The 11,434-nt window shown below is 49.3% G+C and overlaps 1 long non-coding RNA gene across 1 annotated transcript; it reads right to left on the bottom strand.

Moving 5' to 3' along the window:
• Positions 1 to 287: 287 nt before the first annotated feature.
• LOC135979890 (uncharacterized) lies at positions 288 to 10,801 on the bottom strand. The gene is made up of 3 exons (XR_010597146.1): positions 1,692 to 10,801; positions 1,214 to 1,334; positions 288 to 394 (listed from the first exon to the last, which is right to left on the bottom strand). It is a non-coding gene; the product is annotated as an uncharacterized LOC135979890 (long non-coding RNA).
• Positions 10,802 to 11,434: the final 633 nt, after the last annotated feature.

The raw sequence follows: 11,434 nt of genomic DNA on the forward strand, positions 1-11,434 counted from the left end.
AGCCTGTCGGTGTCTGGGGACTCTGCCAGCAGGTTCCCCAGCATGGCGTCCAGGAGGTCTGGCAAGACCCTAGGCAGATCCTGAAAGCAAGGGAGAGCCATGGGTCAGAGTTAGGGAAACTGGGGCTACACCTGCCACAGGATGGGAAGTGGGGTCTCTGGGAAGCACTGGTGAGACCCCCAAACACATATCCTGGCCTCTCTCATTCACATCCCACTGCAGGCAATTAGCCAGGATTCATGGCAGGATGACAGCTGGCTCTTCAATCCATGACTTTAGCTGATCTACCTGCACTTGGGTGGTGTCCTTCTCCATGCCCAGGGTGAAGACGGCGTGCAGGGCAGCTCGGAGGAGGTGGGTCTCCAGCTCTGGCTCCAGGGCAGGTGTCATGGTGCTGGCAAGAGAGAGGAGCCGGCATTAGACTGTGCAGTGCGGGCATGGGACTGGCACCAACATGCAGGTGAAACTGCAGGGAAATAGGCACAGGCTGGCGAGAATGGAAACTGAGGCACCGAGCCAGGGAATGACAAGGCCAAGGTTTCTCAGACAGACAGTGGCAGGGCAGGAATAGCACCTGTTCCCTGGACCCTGCTGCCCCTCCTGTATCTGATCCTGGGTGTGAGCCTCTCCCCAAAGCCGTTGCAATGTTACTGGAGTGAAAAGAACAGCCCAGCCAGGAGAGAGTGAACCTTCCCCCCACCTCTGCCAGAGGAGCCACCCTTGGGCGGTGACCTGGGAGTGGGAGGGGCAGTGACTCCCAGCCCTGGGCCTGAGCAGCACTGGGGTTAGGGGAACCGGGCCGGAGGGTCTCGGTGCCTGAGGTTGCCCACAGCAATCAGGGAGTTAGCGAGGACGGCGCCGGGTGGAGAGTTATCAGGCAGCTCCTCAATGAGCTCCTGTGAGACCCAACGGAGACAAAGGAGCGTGTGAGATTCGGGCCACACTGACACTTCTCAGTGAGGAGATTACACAGCCAGGGCCCCACACAGCCAGCAGGATCCCCCCACCTGCCCCCCGCTCCTCTGATTCCTGCCCAATAGTGACCACTCTCCGAGTTTCTCCCGTCTCTTCTCCCCAGTCTTCAGCCCCAGCAATCCCTGCCCTCTGCTGCCCCTCCAGCACCAACAATCCCCCATCCATTGGCCTGGGGAGACCCCTGCCCCTCCCAGGTCTCTGTCTTTCCTCCAGCTGCTGGGCACCGTGTCTCGCTCACCACAATCCTCTCCGCCACAGCCGCCTTGCAGCAGTGCGGCTCCACTGTGTCCTGCCCTCTCTGCTGTGCAGCGAGACGCGGGGTGGATGGCGTGCAGGAACACAAGCTGCTGGGCCTCCTCCTGCACCCACCAGGAGTGGGGTTAGGGGAGAGAGAGACAGTTAGCCAGGGACCTCCCTGCCCCCACACAGCAGCTGCAGGACTCAGGCCTGAATGGGGGATAGTGGGGACCCGCCCATTGTCCAAATCACCCACCACTCCACCACAAGCAGGGTCAGGAACTGGGACAGTGCCTGTGGGGGGAGGAGACCCGGCTGGTGTGTGACAGACACCCCCACCTCTGGGGTCCCAGATCATGGAGGAGAAAGGTCCCCATTAGGGCTGGTGGATCATCAGGGACAAGACCCTCTGCAGGGGGTCAGGTGCTGGGAAGGGGCAGGACAGTCTCGGTTCCAGCACAGCTGGGGTACGTTTGTACCTTTTCTCCGCCTTGGAGCTGCTCTCTGCTGTTATTGAGAGCAGCCTCCTCTGTGGTCACGTCCACCCATTCCTCCTCCTCGTCCCCTGAGTCCCTGGGGGTCCCTGCACCAGGGAGAGAAGGGGACAGGGTGACGCCTGCTGCCACTTGCGGGAAGGACAGGGGCACGATGGGGCAATGTGTCCCCTTCCCACCTCCGGGACCCAGGGCAGATCGGGCCCCACACTCCCCCCTCTCAGTGATGCCTTCAGCCCCCAACTCCTTCAGGAGCCCATAGCAAAGAGACCCCCCCACGCTGTCCTGGACTCCCTGGGAGGTGCCTCCCCCCAACTGGAGCACCAAGGACCAAAGTGGCAGCATCTAGTGTTAGTGGGGTTCATGTGGCTCAAGCCAGACCCCTGGGCTGGGGACCCGCCCCCATAGCACTGATCGAGGGCTGGGCCCAGGGTGTTCACAGCCCCGCCCTCACCTCTCTCTGAGCCCAGCATGACTCCTCACCTAGAACAAAGCAGCGGCGCCCATCGGCCTCGCTGCTGCCCGAGTCCCAGGCACTGCTGCTGTCCCATGGGGAGCGGGCCGAGCTGCTGGTGGTGGGACAGGGATCCTCCACCTCCTGCCCTGGGGAGGCTGGAAGGTCCTCAGTGACCGGGCAGGGCGATGCCTCCTGCTGGGAATCAGGGCTGGGCTCCTGGGGCCGCTGCTGCCCACACAACATGCCCCAGAGTCACCCTGCCCGGCTCCCCTCCTGCGCTGGGTCCTGCCTGCCCAGCCGCAGCCTGGCCCAGCTCCATTTCGACCTGGCCTCTCCCACCTCGGCGCCTGCGCTGGGAGCGGGTTTTCTCCGCCAGAAGGCTGGGTACTCCCACCTCCTGGCCTGGCCGGGAGCTCCTTCCCCGCCAGTGGGGACGGAGGAGCCGCTGTGCTCCTGGGGAAGATGGCAGCTGCTTCCCTCAGGCTCTGGGGCCACCTGCAGAGCCTTCTTCCTGAACATCCTCAGGAGCCTGGCCATCCTGGAACCGAGCGGGGAGCGGGCGTGAGTCTGGGGTCAAGGCAGCCTCTGACTAACCAGCCTGTTTGGTCCCTCCCCATCCCTGCCCCAGCCAGAGCAGCTCCTCCTCCCACCATAGGGGTGCATGTAATGCAATCTACACGCACTGGCAGGAGTTCATTGCATGATCTGCTTCCTGCTGTTTGGTTCTGGGCTGTTGGAGTACGGGCTTGCAAGCATCTGTGCACACATATTATGCTAATTGCATCTAGACCACATCTCCCTAGTTTGTTTGTGAGAATGTCCTTATTAACACCAAGATGGATCACATCTACTGTTTACCCACCTCCACTAGGCCCGTAACCCTGCCAAAGAAGGAGCTAGGATTGGTTTGGAATGATTTGTTCTTGACAAGTCCATGCTCACTAGTCCTAAGAACCAAATTGTCCTGTAGGTGCTGACAAACTGATTGTTTAATAAGGAGTTCCAGTATCTTTCCAGGTATGTTAATGGATGGGAAGACGTTCTTTTTCAGGGATCTCTGACGAGAACTGGGGCACAGCACTTAGTTTGTTGAGGCCATAAAATGGAGACAGGCACCTCTTCTCTCCTCCCAGCACCCCAGATACCTAAAAAGGTGGGACTCACATCCCTCAATGGGCTTTAAAAAAGACAATGGTTACAATGTGGCCCCGACCATTTCTGGTTTCTGCAGACTAGATGTTTTAGCAAAGTTTAGAATTCCTTGGTGCTCAACACCGTGAAACTCCCCTTTCTCCTTCACAAAGGGCTTTAACGCCCCTTATCTCACCGAGGCTCTCGACTGCCCAAAGTTGGAGAATTGTCCCTGTTCCCATTGCAGAGCACCCCCCACGACACACACACAGAGTCTTCCTGGTGGTGGGAGGGGAACAGAGGAAAGGACAGAAGATGTAAGAGATGAAGAGAAAGGAGGGAGGGATGGAGGAAAAGGTAAAACAAAAAGGACAAACCCTAATGTCCCCAGTGATTCTAAGGGACAAAATCCCAGGTGGGGAATAAAATTCGACCACCTTAAGCTAGTGTTTTCCATGCCTAGAATTCAGCTGGCGCCAGATGCATCAGACTGAACAGGTTCCAAACCTCTCGGAGGCTCTTACCTTCTAAACAGGGATGTCTGTTTTCTAGTAAAATCAGGAAAAACAAAAGAGAAAACTCAAAAGAGGTTCCTCCTGGCGCTCATATACGTGAACCTAAATACTCTCTCAGTCCTCAAAGAGAGAGACCTCGAGAAGGAGACTTGCTGAAGCAAAGCTACAGGGGACTCTGAGGTTTCCCTGGCCCTGCGCCCCTGTCCTGCCTGGCTGATGTCAGCATCTCTCTGTGAGGTCACCACCTCCCCAGCACCTTTGACCAATAAGCTGAAATCCTGCAAAAGGCCTTTGTGATGTCACTGCCACACCCACCCCTCCCCTGCAGTGCTAATGTCCTGCCACAGGCCAGACACTTTGGAGGTTTGAGCTACTCCCTGTGGATCACCCCGCTCCATGAGTGTTCATTCTAGGAAGCAAGCCGGCTAGACAGTAAAACATCACAAGCTGCTCCCAATACTACACTCGGTTTCTCAGAAATGAGTAGACTTTATGGGCAGAAAAGACAGTTAGAGCATCTAATCTGACCCCCTGCATATCACAGGCCTCCTGTCTACCACAATAGCTACTGTTGGGGTAAACACATTCCAGAAAGGCATCTAGTCTTTATTAAATGACATCAAGAGACGGAGAATCCACCACTTTTCTTGGTAGCTTCTTCCTGAGGTCAATCATCCTCGCTGTTGAATATTTGTGCCTTATTTGTCATAGGAATTTGTCTCTTTTCACCTTCCAGCCATTCCCAAACCTCAGCCAGTATTTGTAGGTGACAAATCTCATGAATTGTCACAGATTGCGGTGTTACTAGAGGAGGTTTTGGAATTAACTGATAAGTCACTGGGACCAGATGGCATTCACCCAAGAGTTCTGAAAGAACTCAGATGTGAAATTGCGGAACTACTAATTATTGTTTGTAACTTGTCCTTTAAATCAGCTTCTGTATCCATGACTGGAAGATAGCTAATGTAACACCAATATTTAAAAAGGGCACTATTGGTGATCTCGGCAATTACGGACCAGTAAGTCTAATGTCAGTACCGGGCAAATTAGTTGAAACAATTGTAAAGAATAAAATTGTCAGACACATAGAAGAACATAAATTGTTGGGCAAAAGTCAACATAGTTTAGGTAAAGGGAAATCGTGTCTTACTAATCTATTAGAGTTCTTTGAAGGGGTCAACAAACATGTGGACAAGGGGGATCCAGTGGATATAGTGTACTTAGATTTCCAGAAAGCATTTGACAAGGTCCCTCACCAAAGGGTCTTATGTAAATTAAGTTGTCATGGGATAAGAGGGAAGATCCTTTCATGAATTGAGAACTGGTTAAAAGAAAGGGAACAAAGGGAAGGAATAAATGGTAAATTTTCAGAATGGAGAGGGGTAACTAGTGGTGTTCCCCAAGGGTCAGTCCTAGGACCAATGCTATTCAACTTATTCATAAATGATCTGGAGAAAGGGGTAAAAAGTGAGGTGGCAAAGTTTGCAGATGATACTAAAGTGCTCAAGATAGTTAAGACCAAAGCAGACTGTGAAGAACTTCAAAAAGCTCTCACAAAACTAAGTGATTGGGCAACAAAATGGCAAATGAAATTTAATGTGGACAACGTAAAGTAATGCACATTGGGAAAAATAACCCCAACTATACATACAATATGATGGGGGCTAATTTAGCTACAACGAATCAGGAAAAAGATCTTGGAGTCATCGTGGATAGTTCTCTGAAGACTTCCACGCAGTGTGCAGCGGCAGTCAAAAAAGCAAACAGGATGTTAGGAATCATTAAAAGGGGGATAGAGAATGAGACGGAGAATATCTTATTGCCCTTATATAAATCCATGGTACACCCACATCTTGAATACTGTGTACAGATGTGGTCTCCTCATCTCAAAAAAGATATACTGGCATTAGAAAAGGTTCAGAGAAGGGCAATTAAAATGATTAGAGGTTTGGAAGGGGTCCCATATGAGGAGAGATTAAAGAGGCTAGGACTTTTCAGCTTGGAAAAGAGGAGACTATGGGGGGATATGATAGAGGTATATGAAATCATGAGTGATGTGGAGAAAGTGAATAAGGAAAAGTTATTTACTTGTTCCCATAATATAAGAACTCCACTAGTAACCTCCCTCCAGCCTGACAGTTCACCTTTCAGTATGACCCGTTGTAGTCTCCCCTTTAACCAGTTCCTTATCCACCTTTCAATTTTCATATTGATCCTCATCTTTTCCAATTTAGCTAATAATTCCCCACGTGGAACCGTATCAAATGCCTTACTGAAATCGAGGTAAATTAGATCCACTGCATTTCCTTTGTCTAAAAAATCTGTTACCTTCTCAAAGAAGGAGATCAGGTTGGTTTGGCACGATCTACCTTTTGTAAAGCCATGTTGTATTTTGTCCCAATTACCATTGACCTCAATGTCCTTAACTACTTTCTCCTTCAAAACATTTTCTGAGACCTTGCATACTACAGATGTCAAACTAACAGGCCTGTAGTTACCCGGATCACGTTTTTTCCCTTTCTTAAAGCTAGGAACTATGTTAGCAATTCTCCAGTCATACGGTACAACCCCTGAGTTTACAGATTCATTAAAAATTCTTGCTAATGGGTTTGCAATTTCATGTGTCGGTTCTTTTAATATTCTTGGATGAAGATTATCTGGGCCCCCCGATTTAGTCCCATTAAGCTGTTCGAGTTTGACTTCTAACTCAGATGTGGTAATATCTACCTCCATATCCTCATTCCCATTTGTCATCCTACCATTATCCCTAAGCTCCTCATTAGCCTCTGAAAGACTGAGGCAAAGTATTTGTTTAGACATTGGGCCATGCCTAGATTATCCTTAACCTCCACTCCATCCTCAGTGTTTAGTGGTCCCACTTCTTCTTTCTTTATTTTCTTCTGATTTATATGGCTATAAAACCTTTTACTATTGGTTTGAATTCCCTTTGCAAGGTCCAACTCTACATGGCTTTCGGCCTTTCTCACTTTATCCCTACATGTTCTGACCTCAGTAAGGTAGCTTTCCTTGCTGATCACGCCCATTTTTAAATTTAAATTTAAATTAAAATTAATGGAGATATCCTATCTCCTAGAACTGGAAGGGACCTTTGAAAGGTCATCGAGTCCAGCCCCCTGCCTTCACTAGCAGGACCAAGTACTGATTTTGCCCCAGATCCCTAAGTGGCCCCCTCAAGGATTGAACTCACAACCACCCTGGGTTTAGCAGGCCAGTGCTCAAACCACTGAGCTATCCCTCCCCGCCCATCTTCCACTCCTTGTAGGCTTTCTGCTTTTTCTTAATCATCTCTCTGAAATGCTTGCTCATCCAACTTGGTCTACAACTCCTGCCTATGAATTTCCCCCCCTTTCTTGGGATGCAGGCTTCTGATAGTTTCTGCAACTTTGACTTGAAGTAATTCCAGGCCTTCTCCGCCTTTAGATCCACAAGTCCTTCAGTCCAATCCACTTCCCTATCTAATTTCCTTAATTTTTTAAAGTTAGCCCTTTTGAAATCAAAAACCCTAGTCACAGATCTATTTTTGTTTACCCTTCCATTTAGTTTAAACTGAATTAGCTCATGATCGCTCAAACCAAGGCTGTCCCCTACAACCATTTCTTCTAAGAAATCCTCACTACCCACACCAAATCTAAAATGGCATCCCCTCTTGTTGGTTCTTCAACTACTTGGTGAAGGAATCCATCAGCTATCACATCTAGGAAAATCTGAGCCCTATTATATTACTAGCACTTGTCCTCCAGTCTATATCTGGGAAGTTAAAGTCTCCCATGATCACACAATTGCCATTAGTATTTACTTCATTAAAAACATTAAAGAGGTCTCTATCCCTATCCAAATCAGACTCCTGTTCTAACAGACAGCAAACCCCCCAAAGACAGGGATAGAGCCCAGGAATCGAGATGGTGGGGAAATTTCATTGAAACCGTTTCTGTCCGAAAATCCCATTCAAACTAAACCAGTTTCTTTCTTGAAATCATATCAAGTGGCATGAAAATTCTTTGCAAAAATATTTTGTTGCAAAACAAAAGCATCTTCTGTGTCACAAAAAGAACAGGAGTACGTGTTTGTCTCGTCGCACACAAAGAGGAGACACTTAGATCTCAAAAATTAGATAAGATGTTTCAGTCTGAGCTAAGTAGTTGCTGCTCTTAACAATTGCAACATAATAAAATACAAATAAAATAGACTATTTCAGCCATTCTATTATGTCATAATCTGATCTGAGTAAACATGATAGGACACCTCATCTTATGCACTGCTCCTAGTGACGCTCTCCAATAGATCCCCATCCTCCACCTGTCGGGAGGTAGGTAGGAGCGGATTGTTATCCCTACTTGAAAGAGGGAGAAGCTAAGGCTGAGAAAGGAGAATTGACTTCTCTTAGGTCACACAGCCAGTCCGTGGCAGAGTTGGGAATAGGACCCAAGAGCCCTGATTTTCAAACTAACCATCGGATCTTGAATTTCAGACATTGAATGACCTGAATAAAGTGCTCTCAAGTGAGTTCCAGACCAGCAAGAGTTCATAGTAATTATTCAGCAAGTATTTTAGGAGAACTGGAATGGCAGAGAAAATAATGAACTGCAGAGAAGCAGCAAAATTTGTCGAACATATGACTGGTTATGACTATTTACTTGGTCTTAAAAGAAAACAACAGGGACCTGAGTCTCCTCCCTGTCAATAACGCCCTGCTCAGCCAATCAGGGTAGAGACCGAGGGGCGGGAGGATGAGGGTTCTCACCAGAGAGCCCAAAGGATGGTCCAGGTCACAGCTGGGGATCATTGTCTGAACACTATTTCAGCCCCACATTTTTCGGTGGACCTCCCACAATGGGAGTTGTAGAGCAACCCCCACGACACACACACACCCCTCCTGGTGGTGGGAGGGGAACAGGGGAACAGACAAAAGAAGTAAGAGATGAAGAGAAAGGAGGGAGGGATGGAGGAAAAGGTAAAAGAAAAAGGACAAATCTTAATGTCCCCAGAGATTCTAAGGGACAAAATCCCAGGTGGGGAATAAAATTTGGCCACCTTAAGCTAGTGTTTTCCATGCCTAAAATTCAGCTGGCGCCAGATGCATCAGACTGAACAGGTTCCAAACCTCTCAGAGGCTCTTACCTTCTAAACAGGGACGTCAGTTTTCTAGTGAAATCAGTAAAAAGAAAGGAGAAAACTCAAAAGAGGTTCCTCCTGGTGCTCACGTACGTGACCCATAATACTCTCTCAGACCTCAAAGAGAGATCTCGAGAAGGAGACTTGCTGAAGCAAAGCCACAGGGGTCTCTGAGGTTTCCCTGGCCCTGCGCCCCTGTCCTGCCTGGCTGATGTCAGCATCCCTCTGTGATGTCACCACCTCCCCTACACCCTTGGCCAATAGGCTGAAATCCTGCAAAAGGCCTTTGTGATGTCACTGCCACCCACCCCTCCCCTGCAGTGCTAATGTTCTGCCACAGGCCAGACACTTTGGAGGTTTGAGCTACTCCCTGTGGATCACCCCGCTCAATGAGTGTTCATTCTAGGAAGCAAGCCGGCTAGACAGTAAAACATCACAAGCTGCTCCCAATGCTACACTCGGTTTCTCAGAAATGAGTAGACTTTATGGGCAGAAGAGACAGTTAGAGCATCTAATCTGACCCCCTGCATATCACAGGCCTCCTGTCTACCACAATAGCTACTTTTGGGGCAAACACATTCCGGAAAGGCATCTAGTCTTTATTAATGACATCAAGAGATGGAGAATCCACCACTTTCCATGGTAGCTTCTTCCTGTGGTCAATCATCCTCGCTGTTGAATATTTGTGCCTTATTTGTCATAGGAATTTGTCTCTTTTCACCTTCCAGCCATTGGGTCTTGTTCTGCCTTTCTCTGCTCGATTAAAGATTTAATACCCAATATTTTCTCTCCATTAAGGCACTTCAACACTTCAGTGAAGTCACCTTTCAATCTTCTTTTGATAAGCTAAACAGGTTGAGCTCTTTCAATAGCTCACTAGAAGGCATTTTTCTCCAGCCCTCAGAACATTTGGTGGCTCTTTGCTGCCCCAGCTCCAATTTCTAGGACCATCTTTTTCAAAGGAGGACACCAACACTGGAGGCAGTATTCCAATAGCAGTCTCACTGCTGCTATGTCACCTCCCTATCCTACTCACGGCTCTGCTCCTACGTCTAATGATGGCTTTAGCCCTGTTCACCACAGCATCACACTGGGAGCTCATGTTGAGTGGCTTTTCCACTCTGGCCCCTAAATCCATTTCAGAGTCACTGCTTTCCTGGATACACGTCCCCATTCTGGAGGTGTGGCCGGCATGCCTTGTTGCCACGCATAGGACCTTGCATTGGGCTCTGCTCAAACTTGTTTTCTTTGAATGGGTCCAGCTGGCTGAATGAGCCAGATCGCTCTATATCACTGCCCTCTCCCCATCAGTAATTACCACTCTGCCTGTATTTTGTCACGCCCCAATCTTATCCGCAGTGATTGTATGTTTTCTCCCAATTCATTGATAACAATTATTTTAAAAAATTAGTCCTTGAGAGCTTCTTCAGACCCTTAGTACCCAGGACCTGCTCCCCACATCACAGTGAGAAATGCTGTCCAGCCCTGCTGGTACATAGGGGAAAAGCACAGAACAAACGTACCTTTAGGAGCTGTGTTGTCCATAGGCTCTGAACAACATGTGGGGGTCAGCAGATTACAAACGCACGACAGACCTGTAGTGTAGACAGGTCCCAACTGTGTCTCGGTTTCCCACCCTGTAAAATGGGGAGAACAAACAAAACCTTGATTAGCTCCATTTGATAGCTGGGGAAACCGAGGCACCCAGCAGTGCAGAGACTCGCTCATGGTCCCAAAGCCAGGAATAGAAAACAGCAGATCTGATAGCCAGGCCTGAGACCTAACCCTGGTTTTCCTGGCCTTGCTGCTCTAAGTTTAGTCACAGCCTCCATGTCTTTTCCCCCGTGTCCCTTAACCCCACGTCACTGCAGAAGAGAGATTTTCTGGTAGCCAGCTGGCTCTCCTGCATGTGGACGTCATTCCAAAAGACATGCTCTGGCTCAGTCCCATGCTATGGTTGGCTGAAGGAACCACTTGGTCACATTCTAGGCCCTGAGTTATACAGGAGGGGCGACTAGATGCACAGAATGGTCCTTTCTGACCTGAACCTCTATCAATCGCTATATTTTCTGCTGCTAGGAAGAGAACTCTGGACCTATTTTCTCTCATGCACTTTCAGTCGGAATAATTTCAATCCAGGCCAAAGGATTTCCTCTCCCATTGTGTCTTCAGCACCTTTGCGAGCAACCAGTTACTGTTACCCACAGGTTACCAGTTTCAACCTGTCCCTGGTTGAGATGGCCAGGAAAGGGGTTGGAGCTCAACTGCACCTGGCCCAGGTGATGCAGCTCCCTAGGGTGAAGGGAATAAGTGTGGGGGTCACGTGACAAGACACAGCCTGTGACTAGGACCCAGGCCTGCTGAGAGATAGAAGGGCAGCCTGTGCTCAGCCAGGAGAGAGACCCCAAGGGAAGCAGGCATGGGAGGGGCTTGGAGAGTCCTTTAAAGGTCAGGGACAAGCTGGGAAGGGGCCAGGCTGAGCACTAAGGACA

Source organism: Chrysemys picta, unplaced genomic scaffold, assembly GCF_011386835.1.
Source record: "Chrysemys picta bellii isolate R12L10 unplaced genomic scaffold, ASM1138683v2 scaf1348, whole genome shotgun sequence".
Lineage (NCBI taxonomy): Eukaryota > Metazoa > Chordata > Testudines > Emydidae > Chrysemys > Chrysemys picta.